At 34.9% G+C, this 17,427-nt stretch overlaps 1 protein-coding gene across 1 annotated transcript in view; it reads left to right on the top strand.

The window, feature by feature from the left end:
- Window positions 1-17,427, top strand: part of LOC115220788 (glycerol-3-phosphate dehydrogenase [NAD(+)], cytoplasmic) — a 45,769-nt gene that overhangs the window by 3,730 nt on the left and 24,612 nt on the right. The gene's annotated exons all lie outside the window — the stretch shown is intronic.

Raw genomic sequence — 17,427 nt, 5'->3', positions numbered from 1 at the left:
GCTCAAAATACCCATTCACCTAAAAATGTATGTTCTTCAATGGTTAGCATGTCAACATGCTGAAGGGTACACAGTGACTGAGTGACAAACGCTGATACCCAGCCCCATCATGCAGTGATAGCCAAGTTGTGCGTGTGCAGGATGAAAAAAATTCACTGCAGAAAGTCTTTATGAACACCCTGTAATATCAGTATCTGTTACCCGTATTATCCTTGGGCATTGGTGTGCCTGCACACCATGAACGTAGAGTGTAAGTAACAACAGGATAAACAAGAGTTTATCAGAAACCAATAAAAATAATCAGAAAATGGAGAAAACCTCAGATTAACAAACACATCGATTGGATCACATTTATAGTGTAGCGTACCCTTAGTGAAATACATCTTCTCTCTCTCTGACATATATAACACAAATACAGAAGTAGCAGATAACAGTTAACCTTTGGCTGCTTAGGCCCTGTTGTCTACTACTCTGATTGGTTGTTTTTGGTGCAGTTTGTCTCGCTTTATTTCGTGTCAATGTGCGACCCAACCAATCGCAACCTTCTGATAAGGTCCCGTGACACAGTCTTCTAAATTCTCTTCTGGAACCTACTATTTGCTATAAAAGCTTCAGCGATTCACCCTATCTCGTCTTTGGTTCTTACCACTGACCACAGAGCACTCAGCCATGTTCCAGCGACAACACCAACACCAGCTGTATTCAGGACCTCCACCACCATCGCCTTCATCTTAACGTCGTCTCCATCTCCGTTGCCTTCATCTTATCGACGCCAACATTCGCCCAAGTTTAACTTCACCCTGTTTGTGAATATTTCACCATGGTTAACAGCTAGCTTAACCTGCAAGAATTTCAGCTAACACTCATACACATTATTGTATGCCTGACTGCCTGTCTATTATTATTGTTCTTATTATATATGTACTTATGACGTACACACGCTCTGCTACCCACATGTCAACACCTAAATAAAGCCTTTCTCTTACATTCTCTGGTTGTGTCGTCTTCTCCTTATTCCTTCATTTATCCATATTTTGGCTTTTATTGTAAGGCGACCATGCAGTGTTTAAAGTAGTCATTCATTCGTCACCATCTCCTTTCGTACAGTCGTTCTACAATAGCTTATTTTGTAAGACAAAGAAATAGGTGATGTAACATATCTTACGGCCGTTTCCGATCACTTGCCAAAATGCTGTCTATAAAGAAATGCAAGAATAAAGTTCTTCATCTTCATAGGACATTCAAATTAAGGCATGGGGCTTTATCAGAGTAAAAAAACAAGAGCACATAATATAAACAAAGGGAAGAAGGAAAAGGAAAGAAAACATGGCCTGGAAAAAAGTCTAGAAGCCCAATATGTTAAAAGCATATAATTTACCATCTAGGGACTATGAGGTCCATAGGTAAAAAATTGAGCTAGTAATGGTCTAGGGAATACTATATTTTATTAATGGGTGGATGCAATTTAAAGGGTAGGTGGGTAGGCAGGATGTTTTAAAAAAAGAAGTTATCAAGAAAATGTATATAAGGAAAATACTAACATGACTTTCACTGAGTAGTACCTATGCTAACGAAGTAAACTCAAGTAAATATAAACAATTACCATAGGGTGTTTAAAAAAATTTGCTCACAAAGATTATTCCCGAGAATCCCACCTATGGTCCACAATGGGGCAAGTCTAAATCCAGCAGTCTCTACAAATGGTCAGTTATAATTTGTATTGAGGTCACAAGTTAAAACCGTTACAAGAAAAGAAAAATGTTCCAATGGAGAAGTCAATGATACAGGTGGTGTTGGGGTTGCTTATGTCCTTCAACATGCATGAGGGAAGAATGAAGAAAGAACCCATGGGTTGTGGTTAAGGGGAGGCAACTAGTACTGGTAATTCAGAGATTCAATTAAGGCTACTAGGAAATAAAATTGGGCTTAACCTCATATATAGGGAATTCTGGTAATAATTAGATATATAGAGGTACACAAGAAAAATCCATCTTATAGGTACATTTACAATGCACAAATAAAAAGGCACTTACAATTAGGCAGTTAATATTTAAGGTCAAATCACCATGATGAATATTATCAGATAATGAAACTCCCTAGTTGTCACAGTATACTAAATATGATTAATATGCATTAAATAGTCATTAAAGTTATATAGTTCCTATTATTGTAAAACAATTTAAAAGAGTATATTGGTACTATATGCGTAGAGATAATGCCAGGCCCTCAGGCAGATTAGTACTATGAGAAAAGTTACCTTAAATCAAACAATTTACTAAACATACTAAAAATAGCAATAAAATAAGGATGAAATACTAATTAAATCTAATCATTAAAATTAATAACCAAGATATATTAACTCCAAGTGGGTGCAGAAATACTATTACAATCAACAAGCTGTGCTTATATTACATTACCCTCAAAATAGATATCCCTATCAATAAAATCTAATAATTAATATTAACTTTAAGTGGGTGCAGCCATACAATTTCAATTAACGGGCAACACATACCACTCTACATCGTGCAACAAATTTATGCAAATATCTCCTGGTAAGCCCAAGTAACATACTTCCATAAACAAACAAACACATACAATGTAAGGTGGGAGAGGATGGATATAGAGTACAATAAAATAAAGAAAAAATAAAATGAAAAGGATAAATAAATCAAACATGGGGGAAATATTGCCCGAATATATGCAGTGCTAAGAATGTACATTAAAATGGGGGAAAGGCAGTGAGTGGGGCAAAGAACAATTAGTAGTGAAATAAGTCCAAATTCCAGCAAGTGCTGATAAATAAATCCATGGTATAAAAGATGCTAGAAGGTAAAGAAAGCAAGCAAGATAGGAAGAGCTAAAATTGAAATTTAAATAAGATTTAGGATTTGAAGTGGTTATTAGGGGTAAAAGACTATATGGTAGAAAACCTAAGGCCTTTGTGTTCTCGGATCAGTTATGATAGAAATAATAAGCATTAATACAAAGAGTTAGGTTATGATAAAAAGGGGGAAAGGTTAGTTGATATAAGAAATAAGTAATAGTTAGGGAAAAGGTAAGAGCCTCAGTTATTGCTAACAAGGCCAACTATAAATTAAGGAGTAAGATGTGTAACCTACATTAAACTATCAAGGGTGTACTATTTATTTGCTGTGGGGTTATAAGTACTATTATGGGGTAGTATAAGTATTTCTAGTATTATTTATATTTACCGAAAGTAGACATCCGTTTGTGCTGGCAAGCTACACTTCGCCCATCTCTCAGGTTCACTAGTTGATTACATGCTGTTAGAATGTAAAACATTTCATTAATGCAAAGGCAACATTTTTTTTTTTTTTTCATTATGTGTAAGTGCAGTAGCGAGGATTTCCCAATTTAATGTGAAGCTAGTGTTACTATCTTTGAGCTCCCAATTAAGTTTCTATTTCTAAAAGAATGTTGGCATGTGGCTAGTCTTTGTTTTATTTCCTTTTGGCTTGCATCACCCATTTGTTTGTATTACAGAATAAGCTATAAATGTGGTCCAATCGATGTGTTTGTTAATCTGAGGTTTTCTCCATTTTCTGATTATTTGCATTAGTTTCTGATAAACTCTTGTTTATCCTGTTATTACTTGCACTCTACATTCATAGTGTATCTGCACACCAATGCCTGAGGATAATATGGGTAACAGATACTGATAGTACATACGGACATTTTATCCCTTAGTCAGTTATTACAACTGCTAACTCTGTTTACACACACACACACACACACGCACATATATGTATGTATGCTTGCATGCATTTATGTATGTATAAGGTCCTGGTTGGGTATAAAATAGGGTATAGGGTATCTCCATGTAGCACTCAACCTGAGTTCTGGGCTATCAACACTGTTGGATTTGAGACAAATACTGAAATTCTTCATGTGTAAAAAATCTTGGTTTCTTAGTTCTATACTGCCCACAAGGGGCTACACACAGAGGGGACAAACAAGGACAGACAAATGGATTAAGTTGATTATATTGAACCCATTGCATAGCTGGTACTTATTTAATTAACCCCAAAAGGATGAAAGGCAAAGTTGACCTCGGCAGAATTTGAACTCAGAACATAGTGGCAGACGAAATACCTATTTCTTTACTACCCACAAGGGGCTAAACACAGAGGGGATGAACAAGGACAGACAAACAGATTAAGTCGATTATATCGACCCCAGTGCGTAATTGGTACTTATTTAATTGACCCCGAAAGGATGAAAGGCAAAGTCGACCTCGGTGGAACTTGAACTCAGAATGTAATGGCAGACGAAATATGGCTATGCATTTCACCCTGCATGCTAACGTTTCTGCCAGCTCGCCTCCTTAAATGTTTAAAACAGTAAAACAGTTCTGTGGATTTTGCGAAGAGTAAAATATAAATCAAATAACAACACAAAGAAACACTTTAACACATCTTTAATATTCAGTTACAATTGTTTCTGTACCAACTCTGCTTTCAATTCCAGTTTATATAAAAGTTTGAAGTGAAAATATACATAATATTTGCAGTTTTAGACATTAGAGTGGCATTTCAACAGACTTACATGAAAGGTGTGCTTTTACATTGTGCATCTTCCAGACTTTGCTTTTTGCTTACATTGAGAGGAAATAAAACATAAATAGAATATATATATGTGTGTGTGTGTGTGTGTATATCTGTATATGTATACATGTATGTATTTATATCATGCTAGCATGGAAAACGGACGCTAAACGATGATGATATATATATATATATATATATATATATATATATATATATATATCTGTGTGTGTTTTTATATCTCTATCTATTTATCTATATATATATTTATGTATGGTTCAAAATGATACAAAAAAAAAAACAAGACAGTGACAGATGAGGGAACAGGAACCAGAGTTTGTTGATGCTCAGGAAAAATGGAAAAAGTCTTTTGAGTTTATGCTCTTCTACAGAAAAGAATGTGGATAGAAAAGAGATGAAGAAAGGAAAGGAAAGTGTGTCTGGATTAATAGTTGCACTTGTTCATGCATAGAGTTGATAGTTGTATGATTACAAGTGCAATGAAGGTGATGAAGGGAGATGAACCATCAGGAATAGACCCATAGATGCTTAAAATATCTGATGAAGTCGAGTACATGCTAGTCACTTACATAGTCAATTGGGTAGTAATACAAGAATATATCATCACCCATGACTGATGTAGTTGTATCATTGTCAACTGCTCTAAGGGCAAGGCAAACCGGGACATGAAAGTTAGAGAGATCTAGCTTTTCTCCTAAACTTACTAACTACGTCTTTCCTTCCTAAAACATTTGTTAAATTTTTTACCTCTTAAATCTTAGTGCAGCATACTATTAACCCTCTCTATGTGGTTTCTTAACTTGCTATCGATGGAGTCAAATCTCAAAACGTGCCTTATCATCTTAACCCTTTCGTTACCAACCTGGCTGAAACTGGCTCTGGTTTTGTAGTACAAATCTCTTGTTTTCATAAGTTTTGAATTAAAATCTTCCGCAAAACCTTAGTCACAATTTATGTTCCTAACACTAGCTTAATGATAACTAAGTTATTTTACTAAATTCTTTGTTATATTTAAAGTAATTGAGAGAAACACAGATCATCTCAAAATAGATACAGTATCGAAAGGGTTAAAATGAAATACACCCTGGATCATTTATTTGTAGATACATAAAGGAAAAAACAAAATTTTCTAAACAAAACTGTATGATCACAGCTGTCTGTGAGCATAGGTCTGCTACTTCAGAGCTTATATGTAACTAAACTATTAAGACAATCAGTTCTGTATTTCCACAATTATATATTTCTACAACAGTTTCCTTACCCTAGTGTTATTTTCACTGAGAATCTCAAATACAACTGAAGCATGTCTGGTATTGTCTACCGTAATTGCTGAAAGGATTGAAATAATATTAGTCAGTTTCAGCACATGTATTTCCAGTTAGATATATTTGCTCCCTTTGTTAAGTTAACACCAACCCGACTACTGTTTTTTATGTAAATGTTGTGTGAAAGTCATGGTTGAATAGAGTTACTAGTGTAGTGGGGTGACGTACACAGTATCTAATGTCTCTCTCTCTCTGTTCTTATTCCAAAACTTATAATTAACTTTCGATGTTGATAATAGGAGTATCAGAAATATACAACACTGAAGCTGGTTCTAGTAGATCAGCCTCTTGCTAGAAAAATTGTCCTTGTCCTAGTTTCAAAAAATTCATTATTTATTGATTGTTTATCAATTCACTGTTCGTAATAATATATTGTAGATAATTCACAGATGTTGCTCACTCACTTGCTGTATTGTAGTAGTAAGGGAAATGGATTGTGGTTAGAATGTGCCGGAAAGAGTTCTGTATTGTTACATTAAAATAATAATAACAATGAAATTATTGTGTATGGTGCTCAGTTGCACTACAGCTTATCAAAGGTGCATATATATAGTACATAGTATTATGTACAAAAGTCAGGAAAGTGAACAGTGTATGAGTCATGGTATACGTGTGTGCATGTGTATGGAGTTGGGGTGGGATATCAGGTGTAGTATTGGTGAATTTCAGGAAGCATGGCGGTTTTAAAGGATGCAGTGTCTCAGCATCTAACAACTGATGCATGTAGTTTGTTCTGTGCGTCAGCAACTCTGAGTATGAAAAAATGTTTCCGAAAGTCATGGGAGCTGTGCTGTTTATTGACTTTGTAGGCATGCCCACATCTGTTACACACATGGAATTCAAAAAGGTGCTCAAGGTGGTTGTTGGCATGATGGTTAATAATTGTGTGGGTGTTTACCAAATCACTTGCTAGATGTTGGAGCTTCAGTGTATCTATGCCCAGGGAAGCAAGGCATTCAGAGTATGGTAGATGCCTGATGGAGGGTAATTGCTTGGTTGCATGTCCCTGAACAGTTTCCAGGAGGTCAATGTCCTGAGTAAGATAGGGGTTCCAGACTAGTGATGCAAATTCCAAGTGTAGCCACACCATAGCCATATACAACCTTAAATAGATAGCTGGAGGGTGACTGACAAAGGTCTTGCTGAGTGATGCTAAGACACTCTCAGCCTTCTTGTCAATTTTAGAGATGTGCTTTGTCCAGTGCAAATTGCTGTTGACAGTAATGCCCAGGTCATGTTCACTAGAAGACATCTTGATATTAGTGTTGTGGAGGGAGTATGTGAATGCTGGGTTTTTCCTCCTAAAATGCATGGTGGTATACTTGTCCACAGCCAGCTTGAGTTGCCAGTCTGTGATCCATTGCTGCATTGTGTCTAGATCTGATTGCAGGAATGATCTATAGTGTTCAGGATCTGTCCTTTTTATCTCAAGGTAGAGCTTGATATCATTTACATATTTCAGCTCTGTGGCATTTTTTAAGTTGGCATCTATGTCATTAATGTATGCAACAAACAGAAGGAGGCCAAATAAAGAGAATTGATTACATTTTCATGCTCCACTTACAATAAATGTTTTGTTCACTCTTGACATATAAAGCCTGCTTTATTTGTGATTTTTAGAAACCGTAATTAATACTGTGTCACACTTTCCACCCTATTTACTAAAGACCTTTCTATGCGGTTGCTTGATCTGCTAGAAATAACACCAAATATTAACATTGACTAATGTAGACTTACACAACACTGAGAAGAACAGGCTGGTCATAGTTGGAATGAATGCTTTTGATCATACACCTGATCAATCAAGACTGATCTTGAGTTTAACAAGAACATAGGATGCTGTTTAAACATATGGTATTTAATTTATGACACAATATACCACCTTGTTCCAAGTTCAGTCCCACTGTGTGGAACCATGGGCAAGTGTCTCCTAGTATAGCCTTGGGCTGACCAAAGCTTCATTGGTGGATTTTATAGATGGAAACTGAAAGATGCCTGTCATGTATATATATATATATATATACATATGAGTGTGTGTGTCTTTGCGTCTGTATTTGTCCCTCACCACTGCTTGACAGCTGGTGTTGGTGTGTTTATGTCCCTGTAACTTAGTGGTTCAGCAAAAAGAGACTGATAGAATAAGTACCAGGCTTAAAAAAATGCACTGGGGTCAATTCATTTGACTAAAATCCTTCAAGGCAGTGCCCCAGCATGGCCACAGTCCAATGACTAAAACAAGCATAAGATAAAAGAAAGATACCTTGTTTTTGTGTTCAGATCATGAATAACAATTCTTGTTTCAATTTCTCTACAAAACCCATTTCATAACGAAATATATGCATATTATCTCCATGTTTCTTTTTATTCTGGGTAACAGCATTATTGTATATGAAATTTCATTAAAAGCATAGAAATATTAGGAAAAACATTTATATTAGTAATTATTTTGTGGGAGAGCACTTTTAGTCATTCAAAAACTTTAAAAATTCTTGTTGCACAACAGCAACCTGGTTCCATTGGAACTGTGTCACGTATCAGGTTACCTTTACGCAAGAAAGTTCTGATTTCACATTTCAAGAAATAAATGCGAAGTGGGTTTATTTAAAAGATAATTAATAGTGACTGAAGCAGTGTTAATACTAAAATGTATTAAAGTGGGTGTTGTGTTAGAACGCAATACTACATTATTTATCATGTGAGGTCTTCTCAAATGGTGCATATAAAAACACATCTATGTTTTGTTAACAGGTGATAACCATTTGTTACATCTGCCAGAACTGTCATGGTTGGTTATTGCCCATTTGCAATATAAATATGAGTGCTTTTATGCAACACAAGTCTATATGAGAGGCTCTCTCATGGCAAAGAATGCAGTATCTTGTGTTCTAAAACAACATCCACTCTTGAGTGCGAAATAAATGTTGGTTTCAAATTTCGGTACAAGGCCAGTAATTTATGGTGCTTAACTGGTACTTATTTTATTAACCTTGAAAGGATGGAATGTGAAATTCACCCTGGCAGCATTTGAACTTGTAATGTAAAATTGGAAGAAATGGTGCTAAGCATTTTGCCTGTCTCAGTAACGATTCTGCCAGTTCACCACCTTCTGAGATATGGCAAAGGGAATCATTCAACACATGGTCTCAGATCACTTGCTTGGTAAACACAACTCCCAAATTTGTAAATAAATTATTCATTTTTAAAAGAAAAGTACAAAATTGGATAAATTTCCTGTAAGTTTCATTTGATGTGTGATTATCTGTTACTCAGGATAATGTTTGATTACCTTTTGATTATCTTTTGGTTGGAGCTTATTATCTTAGACACATTTTTATTAACAAAACTAGATCCATGTAATACATGTATGTCACAAGTTGGCCAATGTCTTAATGATTGCAACTCTATTATCCTTTGAGCCATAGAAAACTTTGTGCCCATAATCAAATTGTTAAGCATTTTATCCAGTTTCTGTTTGCTGAACAAAAGTAAATGAAATGCATAACCTTTTCACTTGAGAATAATGTATTTGTTCCAAAATAATTGTCCAGCATTATGTCACAGAGTTGTATTCCTCATATTTCAGACTGTTTTACAGTTATTAGATCTCTGATCATTGCACCATAGAGAAGATTGTTCTTTAAATATGGAAGATAGTTGGTGAGATATAGTGAAAAACTAAGATAATCTTGTCTACAATTTAATGGCCATTGATGGTTGCTGCTTGGTTCTAGGTCAGCCCTACCAAGCACTCCTCTGATCAAAAGCATTTCAGTTATGACTCCCCCTCCTATCGTTTCCTTAGAAGCACAGCACTCAGGAACACATGCTTTGTGTTATTTCATTCTAAGATGGAAAGGGGGTAGTGATGATTTTAAGAAGATTCGGTTTCTATTTTTAACAGTTTGAGTGGTTGCATATAAGTTCTTTCGTTAACTTGTACTGTTGATAATGAAGTTTGTAGGTGAAACAATTATCATTCCTACCATTGTAGCGTATCGTGATACAGAGATACAGATCTACCTATGCTAAGGATTGAAGGCTTAAACTATTTGTTGTTTCCCATCTGAATAACTGACATTTGTTGCCTTTTAGCAGCAAGCTTGGTAGGTGCAGAGGTATGTTACATATGTGCCTGTGTTTATCATATATCTTCCTCCTCCTCATCGTTTAACGTCCGTTTTCCATGCTAGCATGGGTTAGACGGTTCAACTGGGGTCTGGGAAGCCAGGAGGCTGCACCAGGCTCCAGTCTGATTTGGCAGTGTTTCTACAGCTGGATGCCCCTCCTAATGCCAACCACTCCGTGAGTGTAGTGGGTGCTTTTTACTTGCCACTCGCACAGGGACCAGAGGAGGCTGGCAAACGGCCACGGTCGGTTGGTGCTTTTTGCATGTCACCAGCATGGACGCCAGTCAAGGCGGCGCTGGCATCGGCCACATTCGGATGGTGCTTTTTACATGCCACCGGCACAGGTATCACAACTACAATTTCCATTGATTTTAATTTTGATGTAGATGTACTTGACTCAATAGGTCTCCTCAAGTACATCAGGTCACCCTACGATCCAAGGTTAGCACAGCAGGCCGTCCTGCAAGCCATGAACTCACTTCATTTGTTGGGCCTTCGCAGTCACGGCATATCTCAGAGGTCTTGGTCTTTTGCCATAGGCTCTGTGAGGCTCAACATTCGAAGGTCATGCTTGACCACCTCATCCCTTGTCTTCCTGGGTCTACCTCTACCCCAGATTCCTTCAACAGTTTGAGAGTGGCACTTCCTCACACATCTCTCCTCATCCATCTGTAGTACATGACCATACCAACACAAACGTCTCTCCTGCACACCACATCCAGTGCTTCTTATGTCCAACATTTCTCTCAGGGCGCTTACACTCTGTCGTGCATGCATACTGACTTTACACATCCAGCGGATCATGCTAGCTTCATTTCTTTCGAGCCTACACATATCCTCCACAGTCATGGCCCATTTTTCACTGTCGTGAAGCATGGCAGTTTGCATACATGCGTCGTACAATCTACCTTTCACTCTGAGCGAGAGAGCCTTTGTCGCCAGTAGGGGAAGAAGCTTTCTAAATTTTGCCCAGGCTATTCTTATTCACCCCTACTACTAACTTGGTCACCTAGGTAGCGGAAACTATCAACTACTTCTAGTTTCTCCCCCAGGAGTGTGATGAAATCTGTTTACTGAGTATCTGTGGTGTCTATTGCCCCTGTGCATCTGCTGCACATGAAAGCCATCTTCTCAGTTAATTTTCCTTTGATGTTGCTGCACCTCTTATGTGTCCATAGCTTACACTGGGTATATGGTTTCAAATTTTTGGCACATGGCCAACACTTTTTGAGGGGAGAGGGAAAATCGATTACATTGGTTCCTAGCATTTGACTGGTTCTTTTTTTAATTGACCCCTAAAAAATGAAAGCACCACTCATCTTAGTGGAATTTGAACTCAGAATGTAAAGACAGATGAAATGCTACTAAACATTTTGTCCTGTGTGCTAACAATTCTGCCAGTTCACTTTATATGTATGTGTGTGTGTGTGTTGTGTGTGTGTATATATATAATATATATATATATATATATATATATATATATATATATATATATATATAGGACAGTGGAGACATATAAGGAAACTGAATGAAAACAAACAAATAAAGGCTGTATTAGACCAGAACAACGGTAAAATAGCAAATACTAGAGAATTATTTTCTTTGACAAGAGAAAAGATAGAAGAGAGTGATAGGGTACAGCCACTCCTTAGGGCAGTCCTGAAAGAAAAGAAACATGAATGATGGTCATGTGTGAGCAACGAGAGAAAGAAATGTAGAAAGACGGGGAGAGAGAGAGACAGATAGAAAATGGTGAAGAGGAGAAAAAAGGGAATTAGAGAAAGGATGAGAGAGAAAACGATAGGGGAGAAAACAGTATAGAGTAGAGTTGCATCAAAAAGATTAAGATAAACTTACTTGGAAATGGATATGTGGCATTATACACATGTATGTATGTATATATGCATGTGTATATATGTATACATATATATGTTTGTGTATATGTACATATATATGTGTGTGTGTGTGTGTGTATCAGTATATATATTGTAAAATCAAATGTGAAATGGTGGTATGCTAGCATGTTTATGTTTATTGTGATAAAATGTGGTGATAAAATGTTTCAGCTAATGTACTTTTAAGCCCCTTTTACTCACATAACTACCAGTTCATTTCTGGTTTCTAGAACACAGAGAATTGAAAGATCTCACTTATTATACCAACACACAAAAGTAATCTTTAACTATTCATGTAATAGAGAATTCATGCATGACATCAACACATACACTCACTTCTAAACATATGTGTGTGTGTGTGTGTGTATGTATATTGTATTTCAAAGGCTGTATGTAGATAAAAATGCCATGATTTATCTCTTTTTCTCTCTCTCTCTTTTCTGCATTGATATAATAAAAGAGAAGTGTTGGCATTTCATATTTTAAAACAACTCAGTATAGATAAGTTAAAAGCATAGTTAATTGAAAGTTTTGGGAAGAGAAAAACGAAAAAGAAAATCCATCCATTTATCTATCCATCCATCTGCCTTCCCCCTCCGCAACATGGACAAAGTCAAATACAATGAAAAATGGCTATAGATTTGCAGAAAATAATTATTTTATACATTTGCTGGTAATCATTGTAACTCCCACTTGAGTAGTTAATAGTTCTGACTTACTTAAAATTTAATCAAAATATTTTGTTGATCAATTCCAAAATGACAATATCACACTGCATGTTTTTACTGTATCTGTCCTGCACACTCTAGTCTGCCATCTTACTTTTTCTCCCCTAATAGTTTCATTTTGTAGGAAAACACTTTTGCTTTTTCACTTGGAAACTACCTACTTTTTTATCATTACTTCTGTGGATTCCTAGAAACAAATTACTGACATTATGCTAGCTTAATATTCTAACTCTAATTCTAATGTTTTAATGATGTGATTAATTAGAATGAAGCTGATATTATGTTCTGAAGCAATGTTCGTAACCACACAATCATTAAACAATGAACCAACAGTTACTTTACCAATTTTTTTTTTTTGGTGAATTATATTGCAAGGAAAAATTCAATTTATGGTTGGTGTTTGGTTTTAGGCATTGGGTTTAGACTTAGAATTTAAGGTTATAGTTTAGGGTTTAGAATTAGGTTTTAGGGTTATGGAGAAGGTAAACATTTTTTTGTTTCTGATACACTTGTAATCTCCTGTTTCTAACAAAGAAATCCATAAATGTTTTCTGAATAAATTAAAAATCAAAAAGATACAATCAGGAGGATGCTTATTGGATAACTCAGTCATATATTGTATACCAATGTTACGAATAGCTTCCAAATTTCTAAGCAAGGATTTGAACCCAAATCCACATTTTCTTACAGGTTTTCTTCTTCTTGTTCTTACTTTTTCCACTAGGAAATTTATAAGAGTAAGCTGACCTTCTTAATCTTTTTGAATCATATATGAGTCAAAGCTGATACAGAGGGAAAATCTTATGTTTAACCTGACCTAATTTAGTTAGAGAAAATATAAATATGCAACCAAACATCAGTTCTATCTCTTTGGTCATTTGGCTTCTGGTCTAAGAGCATCCCTCTTTCTTCCTTCTTTTTTCCTGCACCAATGGAGGAAGCACCTTTATGTGAGGGACAACACTGCTCTTACTTTCTCTATCTGCCTAGATCTCTTACCTTTCCTCTCTCTAGTTGCCAGCCACAGATGAAACTATCTACAGAATCCTGTGTACCTCAACAACTCACAGTAGTTGTAATTTACTTTGTAATGATCATGATGATAAATTAAGGACTATTTCAGCTAACAATTGATATTCTTCACTCATTCAGTGAATATTAATGTTACATATGATCATTATAATTGGTGACCTCTAATGTTTATAAACTGTTAAAATTGGGTCTTACACTTAACCATTACAAATTGGCGATGCCAACTTCCAAACATGTACTCATATAAAATGTTACACTTAATCATTACACAGATATACCTTTCATATATATTGCATATATGGCATGGGTGAAATGGTATTTACATTAGGTTATTGAAATCCAAGTAAAATTAAAAAAGAAAACAAAATGCATGTCTTTTACAAATGATATAAACACTGTTTTGAAATAATGAATTATGACGATTCTTATTCAACCAGTGTTCTTCAGTTCTCAGGCAACACTGGATATTCCTCTAATATATTATAAAATCAAATGTAATATGCAGAAATATTAAAAGGGTTGTGTTATTATTTAATCCATGGCAAGTTCTGATGAAGTAGATCCATGAGCAAAGTCATTCCAGCCACAGTCTATATAGGACATCATTATCCAATATGTCCTTAATATTTTAAGACAAAATAAGGTGGTGTGCTGACAAAATCATTAGCAACACTGGCAGTATTTCGTCCATTTTCACATTCTGAGTTAAAATTCCACTGAGGTTGACTTTGCCTTTCATCTTTTCAGGGTCGATAAAATACCATTTGAGTACTGAGGTCAATGTAATTGATTTATTCCCTCTCCAGAAATTGCTAGCCCTGAGCCAAAATTTGAAACCAATATCTTAAGACAATATAAGGCAATGAGCTGGCTGAGTCATTAGTGCTCTAAGCAAAATTCTTTGCAGAGTGAGTTCAAATTCTGCTGCAGTTGACTTTGTCTTTCATCCTTTCAGGGTCGATAAAATAAATACCAGTTGAGTACTGGGGTCAATGTAATTTATCCCCTCCCCAGAAATTGCTAGCCTTTTGCCAAAGTTTGAAATCAATATTTTAAGACAAAGTGTAAACATATTATTATATAAAAAAAGAAAAAATAATTGTTATTGTTGATGATTAAGATGATGATGATGCTATTGATGTCAGCTATATCATGCTAATGGGATAAAAGTCACTCTTGTATATGTGTAACTGTTGTGTGCTTAAGATATTGAATTCTTAAGTTCAGCATCATGTCACTACATTCTATTTTAATAGAGCATACTGTTGTACTGAACTAGAGCTACCAACCTTTGTGTCTTACTTGTTGAAGGCTTAGTAGTAGCAAGTTTCTTAAATATATTGCAGGGCAATTTTTGTGCTGCTCCACTGATTATACTGTCTATGCCACTGGATGACAAATACAGGCACTGTAAATTTCTGTTGCTCCACTGATTTTGTTCTTTATACAAGTGCATCCATGCACGCACACACACACACGCATACACAAACTCACACACACACACAACACATACATACACAACACACACATATGCACACAAACATGAACATGTGTGTGCTCACCTGCATACAACACACACACACAAATATGAACATGTGTGTGTTTGCATGCACACACACACACATGAACTCATTGTTTTCTGAAATATATAAATGTACAAACAAATGAAGAGTATTGCATTCGTTTTGAGCCTGAATATGAAATAAAAGTATTCTTTTCCTGCTGTCATGTCATTAAATGTTTTGGTCTCAAAGCTTTTCAGACCCACCTCTTATGCTTTCACTTTTCTACAGTGTAAATATTTTTCTAGTTTAACAGTTGCTTCTTCTCATGCAGGATGTGTACATGAGCTAATTATTATCTTAATCAGTTCATATATAACAGCAATTTATTGTTATTAGTCTGATATTTACTTTGCATATTTATCTTATCCTGAAATCATTTAAAGAATGGACATGCACTCTATTCTGACATAGTTTCTTGTATTCTCTCCTAATGTGCATAGTACATTAGTATGTTTACAGAGTTTGAGGTTCTGTATTGAATCTGTGGAAAGTATGTTTCTATGTTTCACTTTCTAAAGTTATTTCTATAGATTTTCTATAGAATTCAGAGCCAGTACTGGAAGTTATGCCATTTCATATATGAATACATCAGCTATGTAAACAATGTGATTGAAGATAGAAAAATAGGTAATGAGTGTATATACACATTTCAGGAGTTCTTGCTCTTTTATTCAGCACCACAACCAACCCATTAACCATCCACAAACACATTGCTTAAATGGCCACTAAGTTTAGCTGGGTAACGCAGTTGGGTGCACCAGTTTTACATGTTATCAGTGATTATATGTTTCTATGTATTTTGTTTTTGTAGCAAGACACACAACCCTATTTATTAAAGAGATTTTTATAGAATATCTTTGATATGATCAGCTGTCAGGTGAAATATAAGATCTGTATGTAGTGCACCTGAGCATTGTTACAATAAGTTCATTATATTACACCAACTGAAACTAATGAGAAAGAAATATGAACTGCATCTGAAATTGAACTCAAAGTAATGAGATATGCAACTTTGAATATTATAAAGCAATTGGCCTAGCTTGATAAAAGTTTTCAATCACCACCACTTAATAACACTTAAGCACCTTTGAGGTTTTCTGAGGGTAACCTTCTCTTTAGCGGTGGCAAAGAGTTTCATAAAAGAGTTTGGCTATACTGTTTAAAGCTCTGTAGAAGCTTCTTCATATGTCCCACAAGTTTAGCTGGTTGATGAACAAAGGGACTAGTTTGATGAGATTCTTGTGAGAATAACATCAAAATTAGAAGTTAAGGATATATATAATCACAAGTAGGAAGCTCAGTGGTTAGCTTCGTTGGTATTGGAACAAATGTAGAGGAGTATACCTGGATTTGAAGATAAGAACATTACTTTTCCATGTTCTTTCAGAATGTGGATATATTTTTTGATGTTTTAGTTTGTAGTTATTAAACTGATTCAGAATGACAAAATGAGTTTAAAGTAAAATGTGATTTATTCAAATACACAAAATACAAATTCAATTTTAAAAAATTATGTTGTCATAGTGTCAGTGTACTTCAAAAATAAAAATTGTAGAATAAATGTAAATAGAAGTTCCAGCTGACTAACCTGATATGATGATAACAAACTTTACTAAATAGTTAGGTCAATAGTCCATGATCAAAATAGTTGGTACTTGCTGGCCAACTGGCTATTTATATATATATATATATATTATATATATATATATATATATATATATATATATATATATATATATATAATATATATATATATATATATATATATCTAAAATATAAATTAGAGATAAAACCACTATTATGCAACTCAAACAATGATACACAGAAACCAAAACATAAATAACAAATATATATTTTTATAAAACATATAACTAGATCTCAAAAAGTATAAATATGAATGATTAATATATAAGTAATATATAATAAGTCCCCCTTGTGGATAGTAAAGAAATAAATATATAATAAGTCTATCACTGTTTGAGTTGCATAATAGTGGTTTTATCTCTAATTTATATTTTATATATTTATATTGTGAAATACTAAATTGAATTTTTCCCTGTAAGTTTGGAGTTATACTCCCTAATAGTATTATTATTATAATATATATATATATATATAATATATGCACAAGGGGGCCTGAAAAGTTCCTGGCTTTGAGTAAAAGAAAAT

Source organism: Octopus sinensis, linkage group LG17 (genome assembly GCF_006345805.1).
Source record: "Octopus sinensis linkage group LG17, ASM634580v1, whole genome shotgun sequence".
Lineage (NCBI taxonomy): Eukaryota > Metazoa > Mollusca > Cephalopoda > Octopoda > Octopodidae > Octopus > Octopus sinensis.
This window is presented reverse-complemented; position numbering and strand designations above follow the sequence as displayed.